This window comes from Mustela nigripes, chromosome 10, assembly GCF_022355385.1.
Source record: "Mustela nigripes isolate SB6536 chromosome 10, MUSNIG.SB6536, whole genome shotgun sequence".
In the NCBI taxonomy this organism is placed as follows: Eukaryota; Metazoa; Chordata; class Mammalia; order Carnivora; family Mustelidae; genus Mustela; species Mustela nigripes.
This window is the reverse complement of record NC_081566.1, coordinates 63,076,372-63,095,212: the sequence shown is the minus strand read 5'-3', so window position 1 is coordinate 63,095,212 and position 18,841 is coordinate 63,076,372. Positions and strand designations below refer to the sequence as shown.

The window sequence follows — 18,841 nt, the reverse complement described above, 5'->3', positions numbered from 1 at the left end:
TCACACCTCCTTCTTTTGGCAACTGGTTCCATGACAGGTAGATTTCTGATCTGGCTTATGATAGTTTAAGTTACATTCCCTCCCTTGCAAGAAAAGAGCTCTGCATAGTACCCTTTGTATCTATTTCATTAGGCAAACGCTTGAGGAACACAGATTGTAGTATAAGGCATTGGGATTTGCATTTAGAAAAAGATAACCTTTTATCTTACCTACAAGTTCATCTCATCAGACGCAGGATTCTCCACTCTCAAAGCACGAATGGATCTGGCAAGGAATCCCGCAGAAGCGACACCTGAGCAGGTTTTTAAGATGTGCAGTGTTCCAGATGTATAAGGCAGGGACAAGAACTCACACTCGGTGCAAAGTCAGAAGAAGGGCAAATGGGTCCATGGGGTGGGGGGGGGGGGGTGCTTAGCATATAAGGAGGGAAAGGAAAGAACAGAGAAGTGAACAGGTACAAATTCACAACCGACCTTGAAGGGCATGCTAAGAGACTTGGAAGCAGGGATCTCCAAAAGGAGGGACCACAACCCAGGGAGAAGCAAAGTGATCCATTCAGGCCAGACCAGCTACATAACCCGTAGGACCCCGAGCAAAACGAAAATGCAAGGCCCCTTGTTGCAAATATTTAAGAATTCAAAGATTGTTACAGAAAAGCAAAACTAAGCATAGTTTCCTTCTGTGAGCGACTCTACAGGTCACACACCCACGAAGGCCCAAGCACAGAGAGTTTGGTGACGTCCTGGAGCATGACAAGAACAGTGGCAGACGGTTCAAGAGAGCAGCAGAGAGACCTCGGCTGAGAGAGGTTCTGCCTCTCCTACACGCGGATGTCATGCATTTTCTTCAACTCCACAAACCAGGAGCCTAAGATCTTCGACTGTAACCAATCAGTTAGAACGTCTCTTTCTTGAAAAGGAGGGGACCGGGAATAAGAGGAAGGAAACTGCGATATTTCCACATTGTCCTCCTTGAATTATTTCTACAGACCCCCTGGGCTGAACAGGATCCAGGGGAAGGTCAAGCCAGCTGCTGTCCCTGAGAAAGACAGAGCAGTAGCGGGGGCGTCCTGCCCACCCCCTCATTTCAACCATTCAGAGGAGCAGTCTAGAAGCAGCGAGATGTCCACTCTGCTCACGAGAACCTCTTCCTGGTCGGGAAATAGGTCAGAATAGAACACTAACTCAAAGGCTGCATGATCCAGGAATTCATCCTCTAAACTGTGTCTTTTAACAACGTTTCATATTTATTCCACTTTTTAAAAAGCCAGATAAAACGAAAACGCATACGACTAAGTGAAAGAAGAGTCGGCGTGCATGGCTATGTTCTGTAGGACTCCAGCTCTCTGACATGCAGGAAAAGGCAAAACTAGGGAAACGGGGGGGAAAAGATCTGTGGCTGCCAGGGCTGAAGGTCAGGGGCGGGAGGGATTAACGGGCAGACAGAGAGGACTTTTCAGGCAGTGAGATGACGCCGTATGATTCTGAAATGATGGGTACATGTCATTATACATTTATCCAAAGCCACAGAATGTGCAAGAGTGAAATCTTATATAAACCATACACTCTGGGTGATATTGATGTGTCCGTGTAGGTTCAGCACTCATAACAAATGAGCCACTCTGGTGAGGGGCCCTGATGGGAGACGTATTGCACGTGCAGGAAGTGGGAGATATTTGGAAACTTTGCACTTTCTGCTCAATTTTGCTGTGAACCTCTAACTGGCCTAAAAAAAATAAAGTTTATCAATTTTTAAAATCAAGATGTATTTGTTATAGAAAATGCCTATGATTTTCTCAAAGATTTACTTATGTATGAGAGAGAGAGAGCTTGTGGGGGAAGGGTAGAGGGAGAGAATCCCAAGTAGGCTCCCCAGTGAGCACAGAGCCAGACACAGGCTCAATCCCACAACCCTGAGGTCACCACCTGAACCAAAACCAAGTGTCAGATGACCAACACACTGAGCCAACCAGGCCCCCCAGAATATGCCCGTGATTTTTTTTAAACTGCCTGTAAACCCGTCCCCTCCAAGAAAGCCATTTCCTCATCTTTGTTTGAATCCCTTTTGTACTCTTCCAAGCGCATGCACACATACTTGTGTAGGTGTGTTTTCCTTGTTCAAAATAAAAATATGGGAGGCGCGCCTGGGTGTCTTTGTCAGTCAAACATCTAACTCTCCATCGTGGCTCAGGTCATGATCTCAGGGTCCCGGCATCGAGCTCTGCATCAGGATCCCTGCTCAGCAGGGAGTCTGCTTGCCTCCCTGTCCCTCTGCCTCTCTCTCTCTCTCTCTCTCTCCTATCTCTTAAATAAATAAATCCTTTTAGAAAAAAAAGGGTTAAGTGGGTATTGATGTCTATTCTTTTTAGTGAAGATGCATTATGAGCACACACCCCTATCAATACATTTGAAGATACAGCAAGGTAAACTTTGTGCACAATCCCCGTGGTGGGTCCTGGGGATTTTCCCACTCAGTCTGCACCCTCATTCTCTGCTGGAATGATGAGAAGCTCCCGGTGATGTGTCCCTGACGACACAGCAGCTTGGATTCCCACGAGGAATCAGGTTCTGCCAATGCAGTGAACTTACCCGAAGTTTGGAAGGCAGAGGCCTCTCTCCCCCCTTCTTCAGGTAGATTTCACTAGCTAACAAAGTCATGGAGGTAAGAGATTTCTTAGCGGCGTGTTCCGTGTGCTCCTTCTGCAGTACTCCGGGCTGGGGGAGGGAGCGAATCTCTTTCTTAACAATTTTCAGAAATACAATACAGTATTCTTAACTAGAGTTACCATGCTGCACAGGACATGTTAGTTATCTCACCTTAGTTCTCTGGTCACTGAAAGTTTCTACCCTTTGACCACTGTCGCCCGTTTCCCCAGCTTCTTGCCTTTGACAGCCACCTTTAGATTCCACATACAAGTGAGATTGTACAATATCTCTCTTTCTCTGATTTGTCACTCAGCACCAGGCCCTCAAGCTCCACCCACCTTGCTGCAAATGGCAACATTTCCTTCATTCTTGTTGCTGAATAATATCCCATTATGGGTGTAACCCACATCTTCTTCGTCCATTCATCCATCAGTGGGTACTTGGGTTTTCTCCAAGTCTTGACGCATGTAAATAGTCACCGCCACACTGCCACCGCCACGCTGCCATCAATAAGGAGGTGCAGCTATCTCTCCAAGATAGTGATTTCACAACCTTTGGATATACGCCCTGAAGCGGGCTTGCTGGATCATGTCATGGCTCTATTTTTAACTTTTCAAGGACCCCCCCTACCGTTTTCCATGGTAGCTGTGCCAATGTACACTCTCGCCAACAGAGAGTGAGGGCTGCCTTTGCTCCACACCCTGGCGGACACTGGTTATCTCTTATCTTTTTCAAGAAAGCCACACTAACATGTGTGAGGGGGGATTGCCTCCTTGAGCTTGGAGTTCCAGCAGGAGCCTCGGTGGAGACCTCTCCCTGGCCCCGTGCATCGCTTCTCAGTCGTCATAGGAGTCATTCCCATTCTCGGTGGTTACCCAAGAGCTACTCTTTTGGTCCTTCCACTGACCCTAGGAACACTTAGTTCCTGGTATTAAATCCTTCTCCACTTAAAATATTTAGAATAGTTTCTCTTTCCTATGTGGAACACTGACTGACACAATCCTATCACTTCAAAATTGTATAATAAAGTCGTAGAATTCTCACTTCTACCTATTTTTTGTAATGTGGAATCTGTCCCAACTTATCTTGCCTTTATGCAGATCAACGTTTTATCTGTCCATCCATCCGTCCATCCATCCATCCATCTAACCATTTATCTATCTATTTATCATGTATCTACCATCCATCATCTAACCATCCATCCATGTATCCATATGTCTATCTATCATCTACTATCTGTATGCCCACAGACATAAACACAGTTTTGTGTCACAAAATGGAATTATGTTGCAGATCAGGTCTGCAACCATCTTGCTTCCCCACACATTTTTCGTGAGCGGTACCTCAGTCCCATTGTCTCCTAGGAGCTGCACAATATCCTGTAGTATGACCATAGCATAATCTATTCAACCACTGTCCACAATCCCTGTTGATGAACACCTGTGCTTTTCCAAACATTTGTTGTGAGCGCTCCATAATAAGTAGACCTTTTTATATACCTCCTCATGAACTTTATCTTACTGACGCAGGGTAGTTTTCTATGAGTAGAATTACTGGGTCCAAGAATATGAGCATCTCAAAAATGTAATACGCACTGTCAAAGTAAATTCCAAAAAGCTCCTATAAAATTTTACACTCCCAGCATAACTGCACAAAACTGCCTATTTCCCCCTAACTTAGTGATAACTGGATATCAACAACACTTTTTTACCAATCCAGTAACATTTAAAAAGTAGTATACTATTGTTGTTTTTATTTTTGCTGTTATCTTATTTTTATTTTTTTAATTTAAATTCAATTAGCCAACATATAGTACATCATTAGTTTCAGATGTAGTGTTCAATAATTTGTTGTCTTTAAATTGCATTTCATGGATTACAAGTAAGATTGAGTACCATTTCAGATCTTCCCTGGCCATCTGCAATATATGTCCTATGACTCTCCTGCCACATGTAACCACTGGACATTTATTTTCTTATGTATTAGTAAGCCGTTTTAGTGTATTAAAGGTACTACCCCCTCTGATACACACACACACACACACACACACACACACACACACAAAGAGGGGAGAGAGAATATTCTCCCAGTTTGTCCTTTGGTATTGTTGTTTATATTGACTTTGACCTCGTAGGCTTTTATACTAGCCATGGGTTTCCTACATGATTCAGAAAAGTTTCCATCACCTTGAGATTTTACACATATTTTCCTAAATTTTTAATATGTTTTGGTGTTGTGTTGTCTTATATATAAAGATTTAACCCTTCAAATTTTTAGTTTTATGTATTATACGAAGTAGGATTTAGCTTTATTTTATTCAAATGGATAGACAGCAGTTCCAACACTAATTATTGTCTGAAATACCTTCCCTCCATTAAAATGTGTTGCAATTCTCTGTATATACCTTGATCTGTCTCTGAGTTCTTATTTGTGTTCCATTGGTCTATTGTCAGATCCTATCCAAATTGATTTTATTCTAGTGGCTTTAGAGATAGTAAGCTCTGCTCTCTATTAAAAAAAAAAAGAAGTTCCCCTTGCTAATATTTTCTTTTTCATAACTTTCTTGCCATTTAACACACATTTATTCTTCAAGGTCAATTTCAGATTTATTTTCTTTGATTAAAATAAGCTGGAAGTTTTATTTAAATTAAATTAAATTTATATATTACTTTAGGAATGATTGACATCTTGGAATGATTGAGATTTTTATCACAAAAAGTCTCCCTATCTAGGAATATGACACATCTCTTCAATTTATTCATGTCTTGTCCTTCAATAACACTCTTCTTGCCTTCATATAGATCTTGCGATCTCTCTATTGAGTTTCCTCCTCCAGACATTGACAGTTCTATAGAATATGACAAACTAGCATGGACTTGTGGCTCCCTCCCTTGACCCAAACTCCGGAGAAGCCACCAGAAAGAGAGGGAGGCCGCTGGATTCCAGGACAAGTGGGAGGAGAGCTTGGGAAGACAAGGTGACTAAGCCCCACTGGGAAAGGAAAGAAGAATCCAGAGAAAGGGAGCCAGGCCCCACGACTGGGGGAGTGCTATCCACTTGGGCCTTCTAGTTCTCTTTCCCACATTGGCCAAGAGGATGATTGGCCCCCAAGTTACTAGCTGCAGCCACTACCAGTGGTTTCACACCAGGTGCCTCCACCAGAGGCAAAGAGCTGACGGCAGGAAGTGCACACGGTCAGGCCAATGACCCAGCTTTCCCTTCCACACCCTCCTCCCCTGGTCTTACCTGGGGAAGAAGCAGCCATAAGAGAGGGCATCTAGAGAACAGTAATACTTGGGCTACATGGGCAGGGGGAGCTAAAGGACAGGGTCACCTGGTGGCTGGAATGAACAGAAAATGAGACCGTCTTACAAATACTGAAAGCTCTTTACCCTGGGTTCTACCCCATTCCCACTCTCAGGCTCACCAACGGAAGAGTAAGCCAGGGCAAGGGGTCTTATCCTTCCGCCAAATTACCTATTACCTGCCAGAGTAGTGGACAGTGCCAGAGGGATGGGAGCTTGTGCATAAAAAATATTAGAATAGGCCCAAGACTATTACCCTTACAAAGACCCCTTTGCAAGACTGAACTTTCTCTTTTGCCATAAAAAGATATAAGGATACTTTAAAAAAATAAATAAATAAATAACCATGGAGCAAACATCATACTTCACCACAAATTATCGAAAACTTTCCCTTTGAGCTTAGGAACGAGAAATGGATGGACAGTGATGATTCTCATTCAGCGGAAAGCGCGATACAGTAGAAAGGAACCATAAATAATCTACAATCCATACTGGTGCAGGAATTCTCCACCTTGGGAAATTTTATCAAGAGATACACTTGTGACTTGTGCCTTTTTTTATGTGTATGTAATTGTAGGGGAGGCAAAATAACTTCCTCTCTACCCTCCGAGGTTCTTGGCTGAGACCCAACTCCCCCCCCGCCCCCGTACAGATTAACGGGAAAAAAAAAAAAAACAGAAACTTAATAACATGTGTTCTTTCTATGTGGGAGACACCCAGGAAAACTGAGAAACTCTCCAAAATGGCCTCAATACCTAGCCCAGCTAAAGACAAAGGCAGGTCTTGGGGCTAGGGAGTCCCCAGGAAAAGCACAGGAACAAGAATGACATTATCCGGGGCACCTGGGTGGCTCAGTGGGTTAAGCCTCTGCCTTCAGCTCAGGTCATGATCCCAGGGTCCTGGGATCCAGCCCTGCATCGGGCTCCCTGCTCAGTGGGGAGCCTGCTTCCTCCTCTCTCTCTCTCTCCGCCTGCCTCTCTGCCTACTTGTGATCTCTGTCTCTCAAATAAATGAATAAAATCTTTAAAAAAAAAAAAAAAAAGAAGAAGAAGAAGAATGTTATCCTTCACATTTATATCATCCTGACCTTCTCCACCGATAAGAGAGTCTAGAGATTGACTCATACCCATCCTCCGGGTACACAGAGGGAGACACCCTTAGGAATGGAGGAGATTCCCCTCATAAATGCAAACGTCTCTTACCACAGGATCACTTCTATTCCGTTTTCAGAGTGTCTCCTATGTTCGCAGTTTCTTAAAAACAACCAGCTCAATGGGTGCCTGGGTGGCTCAGTGGGTTAAGCTGCTGCCTTCGGCTCAGGTCATGATCTCAGGGTCTGGGATCGAGGCTGGCATCAGGCTCTCTGCTCAGCAGGGAGCCAGCTTCCTCCTCTCTCTCTCTGCCTGCTTCTCTATCTACTTGTGATTTCTGTCTGTCAAATAAATAAATAAAATCTTAAAAAAAAATTATAAAAACAACCAGCTCAAAATAGTCAATAAGCCAAACAGGCATGCTTTGAGGCAGTATATTCTGTTCCCCTTCATACTTTGATCTAAAAACAAAAGAGACTAGCCAAATTTCAGCACATTAATGAGTAAGCACAAGTCTTACACACACACACACACACACACACACACACACATATTTGGGAGAAATCAAGAAGTTCAATATGTCAAGAAGTTCATCGTTCGGCAATGTCTGTGGGGGAAATTCACCAGTCTGTGTCCTGCCTCTTCCTGTGGTGATTAGCATTTGAAATACTTCTTTCCTCTGAAAAATTGAGAGATTTGTAACGGTCTGCACTTGGCAAATCTGCAATAGGCCGGTTTCTCCTGAAGCTACTTTATCCCCCAACTGTTTGCCCGACTTACTCGGTGTTTTGTTGTTTGTTTTAAATATTTTATTTATTTATCTGACAGAGAGATCACAAGTAGGCAGAGGCAGTCAGAGAGAGGAGGAAGCAGACTCCCCGCCAAGCAGAGAGCCTGACGCGGGACTCCATCCCAGGACCCTGAGATCACAAACTGAGCCGAAGGCAGAGGCTTAACCCACTGAGCCACCCAGGCACCCCTGCCGGACTTATTCTTATAATTTTTTTTCTCTTGCTTTTGTGGAAGTATTGTTAACATAGAGTGTTACTAGTTTTAGGTGTATGATACAACGATTCAACAGTTCCACGCATTACTCAGTGCACATCAGGATAACTGTACTTTTCAACCCTTTATCTGCCCTACTCATGTTGCTGGCTGAACCAGGGAAACCCCACACCCTGGAGCCTTGACCCAGCCAGACCCCAAGAAGTCACAGAAGGTTCTCAGTCTTGTCAGGAGAATGAATTCAAGGACAGACACACAGCACAATGGTCAAGTTACACAAGCAGGCAAGTTTATTAAAGGCAAAAGGATATTCTTGAGATAAGAAAGCAGCTGAGAGAGAGAGAGAGAGAGACCACATGCCCTGGAGGTTCGGTTTTCTATCTTTTATTGACAGTTATTAACTAGGGGACAGAGTATTTATCACTTGGGGTGGGAAGCAGGGTTTCAAGCTTTTTCTTCCTTATGTGGTCAGGGGTTTCCAGTCATGGCATCTGCCACCTTGAGCCCGTCCGGTTTGACCCTGCTTCTTGTGGAGGGCTGCCAGGACAGGCCTCTGACCTTCGTAATGACTGACCAGGACGTCTCTGTTGCAGACCTCCAGGTCTCCTGTTCAAACCTAAGTGCCTACTCCAACTTTTATTTTTTTAATTTCCATTTCCCTACCTGCTTTATTCCCAGAAGCATCACGCAGAATCCAGTGCGGACTCCGGCCACTCCCTCCCTTCCGTAAGGAGCAAGTTGAGGTCACACACAGCAGACCATCCTGTGAGCCAAATTACGGCCTCACGACAACCCACTCTTCATGCATCTCTCCGTCCTCCGCGGCAAAAGAACCATTTCTTCCCCGCTGCTGCCTTCTCTAGAATTAATTAACTCATCAAATATTTATTGAGAACGTACTATGAGCCACGCTAAAAACTGGGAATACAACAGGCAATAATGTCACTGCTTTCACGGAATTTTCAATCCAGTGGAAGAGAGGACAATAAGGAAACCCACACCCCCAGGCTTTTCTCAGGTAGTGATACCTGCTCAGAAACTAAGAATAGATCAAGAAAACAAATTATACGGAACCTGCCACGTGAGGATCTAGAGAAAGAGCACACGCCAGCTCCTCATGAAAACACATCACATGTGTGCAAATTTGCTGGAATCTAAGTCCCAGGTGACCGAGACCACGTCTGTATGGTTCTGTTGCTCTTGTTTCTGTGGCTTTCCTGCTTATCCCATGCATCGGAAGCGAGTGCCACCATGCCGCAGACATTTGGGCACCTGTTTGTGGCTGAAATGAACAGGCAAACTGGCAGGAGGGTTACAGGACAGAGGGGAACAAGTCAGAATACACAGGGCCCTGAGAGCCAGAGAGTGTGTTCCAGGGAATTCTAGGGGGTTGAGGACCCTGTGCATCCCCGTTCAGAAGAAGGGGATGGCTCTCCTTTACGTCTGGGAAGATCCTTCTCTCTGGTTAATGGCAACAGGGAAGCCTCTGTGGAGATGCTTCCTGTTTGAGCCTTACCTCTCAGCAAAGGGTCGGCAGCTCTGTAGTTAGTGCTTTTTCTCTAGGGTCCAGTGGGGACCCCTGTGTCCTCCAGCCCAGCACCACCCCGGCCACCACCTGTCCTCAGATTAGAGTTTTTAGACCCACAGTGACAAGTTATTCAGTGACAAAGACACCCGCTTTCCCACCTCTTTGCCCCAGAAGCTTGTGGTTGTGCTGCTCCCTGTGACAACCCCTCCTCGGTGGCCCCTCTGCCCTTCAAGGCCAGCTGCCCCCTGCACCTGGCCTCCTGTCCTGTGACCCCATGCAGATGGGTCACAGAACCCCCTCACCTTTCCCATCTCCTGGTGGTTCACTGTCGCATAGAGCCTGTCCTTTTAGGTTGATTTCCTCCTCCCTGAGTTTCCAATGTCCCCCTAAAAATCAAAGCGAGAGTTTTCTGCCAAATTTGGAAGCCTCTTCTCCTCTCCGTGTCTCTTCACTCTGCCTCTGAGTGAACCTGTTTCCTGAAACCACAGTGTCCCAGGGAGAGATCTTCCAAATGTGCCCCCTTATCCCATAAATCTGTAATCGTATCCCTGATGTTTTTCTCCATGGCAAGCAGACAGATCATCCTCGGGGCTGGAGACCCCCTTCTTCTGTATCTATTAACTGCTGCATCCCTTCAACCTACTGGGCCTCTGATCCAGAGTCTGTGTCTTTGAAATCCACTATCGTGACTATTAGCAAATCATAGATAACATGCCTTGAGCACTCACTATGGACCAGCAAAGGGGGGCCTACATTGTCCCCATTTTATTTTCTGTGAAGATTGATTTTATTTATTTATTTGTTTGTTTATTTGTTTGTTTATTTATTTATTTATTTTAGGGGGAAGAGCCGAGGGAGAGGGAGAGAGAGAATCTCAAGCAGACTCCCTGCTGAATGCAGAGCATGACATCAGGCTCGATCTCCTGACCCTGAGATCATAACCTGAGCTGAAATCCAGAGCTGGATGCTTAACCAACTGAGCCAGCCAGGAGCATTAGTCCCATTTTAAAGGTGAAGAAATTGGGAGGAATTGGGAGGATACACAGCATTTTAAATAACTCATCCGAGGTTACGTGCCACTGAAGAATGGAGCCGGGGTCCGAGATCGGGCGGTCTGCTGTCTTAAACCCTGGTAAAAGGGGCGGGGCCTCCGAGGAACTGCAACGGGCCGTATGGGTGCACAGATTAGACCCTCAAGAGTCCGTCTTTGACCTGCACACAAGGAAAGCATATTGAGAGGAACAGGACCTAGTTCTTTCGGTGCTTGGCACTCACACTGCAAAGTCCAAAGATTCCAGGCACCGGGACTCCATTCATTTTGAGGTGAACCTGCCCCAACCCCTGAGGAACATCTCAATATCCAGAGCTGGAACTCTTGGGCAAGCCTGCGCTGGCTCCAGATGTGAGCCCCATCCCCTGTGCCAGGCAACCTGCCATTCTGCTACTGTGTCAACAGGCCTGGAGTCCTGCCCGCCCAGCTTCCTTCTGCCCTACGTGAAGAAAGTACAGGCCTCCTGATGAAGGAGCTCCCTTCTCTCCTTGCAGCATTTCGAGCTCTGAGGGAACAGCCTCATCTCCTCTCCTGCACATTCTAAAGGAACTGAGGAATAGAAATGGGACTCAAATAAGGATCACAGCACCAGCCTCGTGGTGGGCCGAGAATGCCGCTGGGATCCAAGGTAAGAAAACCTCCCTTCCTAAAACCTCCCTCCCCGGATCCAAGCAAGGAGAACCTACATTTACCTCCCACCGGGTGGAGAAAGTTGGGTCCCAGAGCCCCAGCGAGAGCTGACAATGCATAGGACACTTGACCCTGAACTGTGAACCAGCGGATGTCAGACTTGGGAGAGACAGCAGGACAAGTCCCTCCTCTTCCCAAAAGGAGGAGCCTGTCAGAGTCAGATGGAAGCTTCCCCTGCCTGGGACCCTCTCACAAAGAAGACCTGGTCTTGCTTGATCAAGCTGCTGTTATGTCCTCTCCAGCATTCCTTACTACACCAATGGAGAAACAAAGACACGGATGACTGAATAAGCACACCTATGAGAGTCAGGGGATGATTGGTAGAAACTAGGGGGAGGTGGTGGTCCCTTGGATGGGGAGCTGCAGGCTGTCAGAGCGGGCGCTGCAGGACTGGGAGCTCGGCAGTCGGCTGACATTGTAAGGGTCTAACTGTGGCCGGGTCAGCAGGCAGGGGCTCGAGAACTCGCCCCCACTCTAGCATTGAGCAGCAGGATGACAGAAAAGTACTAAGACATGAAATAACAGTACTTAAGGCATGTGAAAGATTTATTTCAAAAAGATTAATGACGGGAACATTGAGAAAATCTGACACAGCATGAAGCTCTCAAGCAAACTGAGGGAAACAGAGACTGGATGAAACGTGAGTGTTGAAGGAATGTGCAAGTCCAAGAAGGAATTCCAGACAGACTCAGAATGTGCTGTGGGATTTCCAGAGGCACTGGAAATAGGAAGGAGCCCAGTATGCCAAACAGGAAAATGAACGCATGGTGCGGAAGAAAGGCTTAAAAAAGTGAGAGCTCACATGATAAGGATAAGGCACACAGGTAAGGAGAAGTAATGGAAACATCACACAATGAAAACTGGTGGTCCTGAGGAAAAAAAGAAAACCCCTGAAGCAGGAACAACAGTAAAACATTTCTTTTTAGATTTTTAAATCTTCAAATTGACAGGATTAAAGAATTAAAGATCATTCAAACATATAATGGCCACATCCTAGTGGGCGAGTGGGGTCAGAATGCTGGAAAAACTCTCCTCCTGGGTTATGCAGCTAATTCATTAAAGCACAGTCAGAGGGGGTGGGTTTGCCTTTAAAGGGAAAAGTAGATGTTAGTGGGGCTGCTGGTAAACACAGGCGGTCTTCCAGGAGGGAAAGAAAAGAAAAGTTGGCTCCCTTGCTCCTAGACATACTGAAAATGCATAGCTCCCCACCTTGACCAAACACTGCAATCCCTGTGATCCTAGGTTTCCACTCCCAAAATCAGATCTAACTGGCCCTGGGTGTGTCCTGGTAATTCTACAAAAAGCCCCTCTTCTCTGCGCTGTCCCTGGTGCTGAGGAAAACAGGTAGAGAAGACAAAGGGAAATACGGTCCCTCGGCCAGAGCGGTGTGTGTAGGACAGCAACACCTGAGAGCAAGAGACAGGGCAATGTAAGTGTGACCGCCCCTCCCACCAGAGGAGGCAACTTCAGCACAGACAAAAGGGCCTCAGGACCACACCTCGTGTTTCATACTTGAGTTCCTGCCAGTTCCGGAAGTTAGGGATGGAGACCCCACCGGTGGAGACAGCTCTGATCTCCTCTGGGGGCAGCACAAAGTCCCACATGTTCCCATCTCCAACCTCTCCCACCAAGACCTGGGTCTTATCAAAGTCCCCACCGAATGAATCCTGCTCCTGCCCTAGGCTGATGCTTGCTTCTGACCCCACCGTGTATTCCTTCCTCAGACTCATCCTCACCATGGGCTTCCATCCACCTAGAGCTCTGTAATCCCTGTTTGGGACTCCCAGGTAACACAGAAGTGCCTGGGTGTGTAAAAAGTCTCAGGAACTCTGAAGTAGGTGTCAGATCCCACCCTCCCCACAGACACGCTGTACAAGCCAGGCTTTTCCCTGAAGAGGAGGATCTCATTGTGCTGTGCCCTGGTGGCATACGAGGAGAGGCTGTAGGGGTGGGCCAAGGCAGTGTAGACTTGCAGGCACAGGGTGAAAGCCTTCAGTGGCTTCTGTACCAGAACGGATAAGGTCACCTAAGAATTATCTGATTCTGTGGGGAACACAAAGGCCTTTCTGCGTGTGTCTGCAGGAGAGAAAACAGAGAAAGAAAGTATCAGCAGCTGAGTTATGTTAAAAAACAAAATTCACATGAGTACATTGAAGGATCTACTTGGCTTTAGTCACTGACTCATAAATTGGGCAGCACTCCATCTAGCAGATAAGAAGGAGCTCTGAGGAGCAGCGTAGTATGTAGAAAGTTCCAGAAGAAAATGTTTCTTGCAAAGAGCAGATTATCTCAGGCAATCACCTTCCTATGGGGAAAGGGAGGGCCGCTCTCATGCCCACCAGCGCAGAGCAGGTAAACCCAGACTGACTGGTTAAAGAGTACACTCCGCGGTGGGAGGGCAGGGGCGCTGGCCCCCGCAGCCAGGTTAGGTGTTAAGTCACCCAAGTCATTCTATGGGGGCCAGTGGTCTCTTTTTTAATAGCTTATCAGGTCACAAGGACGTCTTCTCTCACCAAGCCAGACTGCCCGCTTCCCCAGACCACCACCCCTCACCCACGCGGGCCCTTCTCCCATGGCTTTGCACCATGCAGTCCAGAGACAAGAGCTCAGCGACCCTCCGAAGCAAAGCACCTACTGCCTTGGAAGAAAGCTCCAGGGAGGTTAACGATGACCGGGAGACACAGCAACAACTTCTCCGTGTTTCCTCCCTGGGGTCACTGTGTGTGGAATCTGGGCTACGGTCCTGGAAAGAGGACGAGCGGCTGAGATCCCACCTTGGGTCTGTTCCCCCCTGACCTTTTACAGGCCAAGGTCAGCGTGCTGTGGCTGATGGGTAAGTGATTTTCCAAAGTCACCCCGTGGAGCCATGAATCAGAGCTCAAAGAGAAAAAAAAAAAGATAAATCACAAAATGAGAGATCGATGCGGGTTATTTATTAGAGACTCCACAGTGCCGTGCCTGCTGGTGCTCCAACAGCCTCGTGCGGCCGTGCTTGGCAAATCACAACAGTCACATCCCGAAATCCAGTCTCGGTAAATGTCCTGAAATACCAGCCGTGGCTTGGGGCAGGCGGTGGTGGTGGGGTGTCTGCAGAGGAGGTTTTCCTCACAGGGACAACCACGACGTGACTTAGGAGAGTGAAATCAGAAAATCGGGGCGTGTTGTGGAACACCGTCCTGTCTGTCCACCGCACAGAACGCGCAGCCACTCACGAGGCAGGTTGCAAACTTTACGCTACAACTGGTAAAAATGCGTATGAGCCTATAAGAGAAAAAATAACGTAAATTTGTCTATACACTATTTTTTTAAAAGAAGTAAATTACTTGGGGAAAAAAAAATGTTTAAGGAATACCCCCAAACAATAAGTGTTCTTATCATAGTAACAAAATTATGAGGGGCTTTTCCCCTCATTAACATTTCTGAAGGTGGTCTCCTGATGTCTCAAGTGAAGTGTGCGTGTGTGTACATTTGATTAAGAAGCAAGGAAAGGGACGGTGGAGATCAATAGTCCTCGAGGCTCCAAAAGCTACTGTTTTCATTTCATCAACAGGACACGCAGCCGGACTCTGCTTTATTCCCAGAATACCTAGAACGGAGAACAAGCTCAGTCTGACATCCTGATTCTGTGTTTCACGGCACACGCGCATCTACATAAAACATGACACTTTCACGTGAAAAGGATCTCGAGCTAACTCGTGATGGTCTCATCATGACTTTTCCCATGGACAACCAATGAAAAATTGGTAATAAAGGTTATTTCTCAATCAACTAGAAGAACCATCATGTGGGTAGCATATTCCAAATTACAAGGTAATAGGACTATTACAAATGGTTAGTACATTTCTGGAAAAGTTTGAGATTTTTTTCTTTTTTTGTTTTTTTTTTTTTTAATGATGCACAGTTAAGACGCACCTGGGTGGGTCAGTCAGTTGAGCATCTGCTTTCGGCTGGGGTCATGGTTCCAGGGTCCTGGGATCGAGCCCTGCATCGGCCTCCCTGCCCACTGGGGAGTCTGCTTCTCTCTCTCCCCTTACCCCTCCCCCTGCTAGTGCTTTCTCTCTCTCTCTCTTTCAAATAAATAAATTATTTTCTTTAAAAAAAGACGTGCATTTAAATTTGCTTTCAAACCTTTTTTTTTTTTTAAAGATTTTATTTATTTATTTGACAGATAGAGATCACAAGTAGGCAGAGAGGCAGGCAGAGAGAGAGGAGGAAGTAGGCTCCCTGCTGAGCAGAGAGCCCGATGTGGGGCTCGATCCCAGGACCCTGAGATCGTGACCTGAGCTGAAGGCAGAGGCTTTAACCCACTGAGCCACCTAGGCACCCCTCTCCAAAACCTTTTGCATCTTATTTTTTAAATGTAAGATTGGCTTAAAGTGATTCCTTCATAAGCTTTTCTTATTCTAGCCATTTATTCAATTATAGGTAGATTTAAACGGAAAAATACATATCATAGGCAAAAGGTTGGGACACAGAAGGAAGAAGTGTCGACACTGTGCTCAGTCTGCCCTCTTGTTAGCACTGGGCCCCCCAGGTGAGTCTCAAGAATGCAGGTACCGGTAGGATGGGCGGATTCTATAGGAACACGGGGATGTCAAGGGGCCCGGCACGTCAGGAAGATCTCCCAAATGGATGTTCTGAACAAGGCTTGACACTGAACGAGAACGAGAGAGGGAGACGTGGAGGTAGGGAGAGGGCGGGCTGAGGCGATGGCGGAGAAGAGAAACAACAAGGAAGAGGGACTCCAAGCCCTCCGCAGCGAGTGCTCCACAGTTGGCTCCTGTCCTCGTAACCTGCCTGGACGGTGCGTGACCGCTCGCTCCCGGGGTGACCGCGGCCATCAAACTCATCAGGGGAGGGGCATGGTAAGTCCACACTCTGGCCTCAGACGCGTTGCTCGGAAGCTCTCTGCTCGCTTTTTCTGCTCGCTTTCTCCTACAGTTCACCGTGCTCCAGTGAAAGTCCTGAAGGACTTCAGCCTTTCCCCACACCTTGGCACTTTGCTTTCTCCCTGATTCCAAGCCCCAGTGGGTAAGACAGACGCCTCGGACTGCAGGGTTCCAAAGTTCCAGGTGCAGGAAAAGAAGAGCATCCTAAGACAGACAGAAGGTTCGTTACCACGGAGCAAGTCTACTGAATAGATAAAAACTTGTGGGATGGTAAACACAAGGTTACCCTTTCATTTAATCCTGGAGTAGCCCGACGCCAGACTCCAGGACCTAAATAACGCAGCTGGTGTGCTCTCTCAGTTCAAACAGGAGCCCCTGGAAAAGGGGAAGGAAAGAGGAAGCAAGGGACACATCAGGCAGAAAGAGCCACACAATCAGTCCGAGACAACAGCTGTCTTCCCGAAGCTACTGCTCAGCCTGCAATGGGGGCTCCCCGGACCCCACCGGCAGAGACTGGCTCACGTAACTGTCCCCAAAGGAGCTCTGTCACCACCAGACCATCGGCTGCCGCCGACTGCCATGTGGCCTGGGCAGCTGGTCGGTTCAAAGCTACGAGGTCATTACAACACAAGCATCTCCAGTTGAGAATCACTGGCCTCGAGGATTTTCCCTGCACTTGCACACCCCGGGTAAATGCTTCCCAGAATGTGAGATTGCGTCTCCCCGCACACACGGCAGCCAAGAAGGTGGGCTTTCCAAGTCAAGGAAGAACTTTGACAAGGTGTTACAGGCACACTCTGCCTAATGTCTGTGTTGATGCTGAGACGGAGCAGGAATTGGAGGCAAAAGCCAGTCTCCTACACATGCAACAACAAAACGAAAGCCAGGGAGATTGCCAGGGCCCCAGAAATGGTAGCCAACAGCCTGGGTGCTTGGCGTTCCAGAGAGGCTTCCCCGCAAGAAAGGCAGCACACAACCCCATATCCTCATTCCCCCACAGGCCCTGGTGCGGAGGATTAGCCTGTGCTGCCCGAAGCCCGGCCCCCGCAGCAGACCACCTGGGTTCAACCCTGGCTCTGGGCAAGTCCATTAACCTCTTCAGACCGCAGTTTCTTCAGCTGCTAAACGAGGAACATAAAATAGTATTTACCACATAGCACTGTCATGGAACAAATAAACACTCATAAAGGACTTCAGACGGTGCCTAAGGAGCGTGCGGTCCTCCAAAGACATTTTTAAGGTGGGCTGCAGTCTGGCCTGCGTGATTAAGCAGTTGTCATCCCGGGAGCAGGAATTTATGAGATCACTTGTTGGAGGGCACGAAAGGGCGTGGTGAAGCGGGGGTCTCCCTGAATGGGTCCTCAGAGAGCGCACCAGAGGCAGGCTAAGGGATAACCTGAGTCAAGATGTTCTAGACCCTTCTTTAAAGATGACCACCTGCCTTTAAGCTTGTTGGGAGCCAGTCATGTCCCCCAAATAAGACATCTGAGCTGCCAGAAAGACACTGAAGTGAGGGCTCCCAAAACACACTGGGCCACTGAGCTTGCGAATCGCAGATTCCTGCGCTCGAACTCTGGACATCGGATCCAGGAGGTTGGAGTCAATGAATGTACACGCAGAATGAGCAGCCCTGGGGGTGACGGTGCTGTGGCCCATAGCCCACCGCTCAGCCAGGCCATCCGGGAACCTCGAGCTAGGAGTCTGCGTTTACTGGAGGAGAAGGCTCCCAAGCTCCCCACTGCCCCCCGTGCAGGAGAAACGACAAGGTGCATGTGTGTGACCGCGGCGGAAATCCAGCCTCTGGGCCTAGAAGACGCTGATCTCAGATAAAGCTCTTCAGAAATCAAAGCAACGCTGCTGGGGCTCCACGGCTCAGAAATCCGGGTATTTGCACTGTTGTCGCTGCTCTTACTGTTGACGTTTTAAGGATCTGGAGTCAATTGCTCTTTTAGTCAACGCTTGCACGTCAGACCTGGGCATAGGGAACAGCATGGGGGCGGGGAGGGGGACCACAGTCTTAGCCTCCCACCTGCTTTGTCACCTGGAACTCCAAGTCCATCTCCGTCCTGCTCCAGCCCCCTTCTGAGGCAGCCAGACGTCCGGTCCCTCCTGCAGGCCCCGGCTGACCTCGGAGACGGGGCCTCGTCCGCTCATCCGGCTGGAGGCCACGTGGGGCTTCTCAGCATGACCCGTGCCCGCTATTTCTGCCCGACACGGGGAGGTTTTCGGTACCTGGTCTGCACGCGTCATGTCCCGTTCCATGCTAAGGCTCACCCTGGGCTCAGGCTTGGCCCGGACCCTTGTCAGCATGGCCGCTCTCAGTCCCCAGAGGAAAGTGTCCTGCCGGGTGGCCCCTCCTGCCTCTCCCCACGACTTCACGCTGACAGTCTCTGACATCCGTGACTGAGCCACCCCTCTTCTTTGGCCTGCAAAGGTGCTGCAGAGGCTGGGCTACCACCTCCTGCGGGACCTAAGCTCCTTCCCATGGCTAGAATTCTACAAATGTATTCTCCTTACCCCACTCCCTTTGACAGAAAAATGTTTATTTTTGTTCGGACCCTTTATATAGTTTACACCCTTTTTCTCATGGAAGGACCTCTGTGGTAGTTTCATCATGGGATTTAGGTATCGTTGGGC

At 47.8% G+C, this 18,841-nt stretch overlaps 1 pseudogene; it reads right to left on the bottom strand.

The window, feature by feature from the left end:
* Nucleotides 1-12,781: 12,781 nt before the first annotated feature.
* LOC132026014 (C-reactive protein-like) lies at nt 12,782-18,454 on the bottom strand (annotated as a pseudogene).
* Nucleotides 18,455-18,841: the final 387 nt, after the last annotated feature.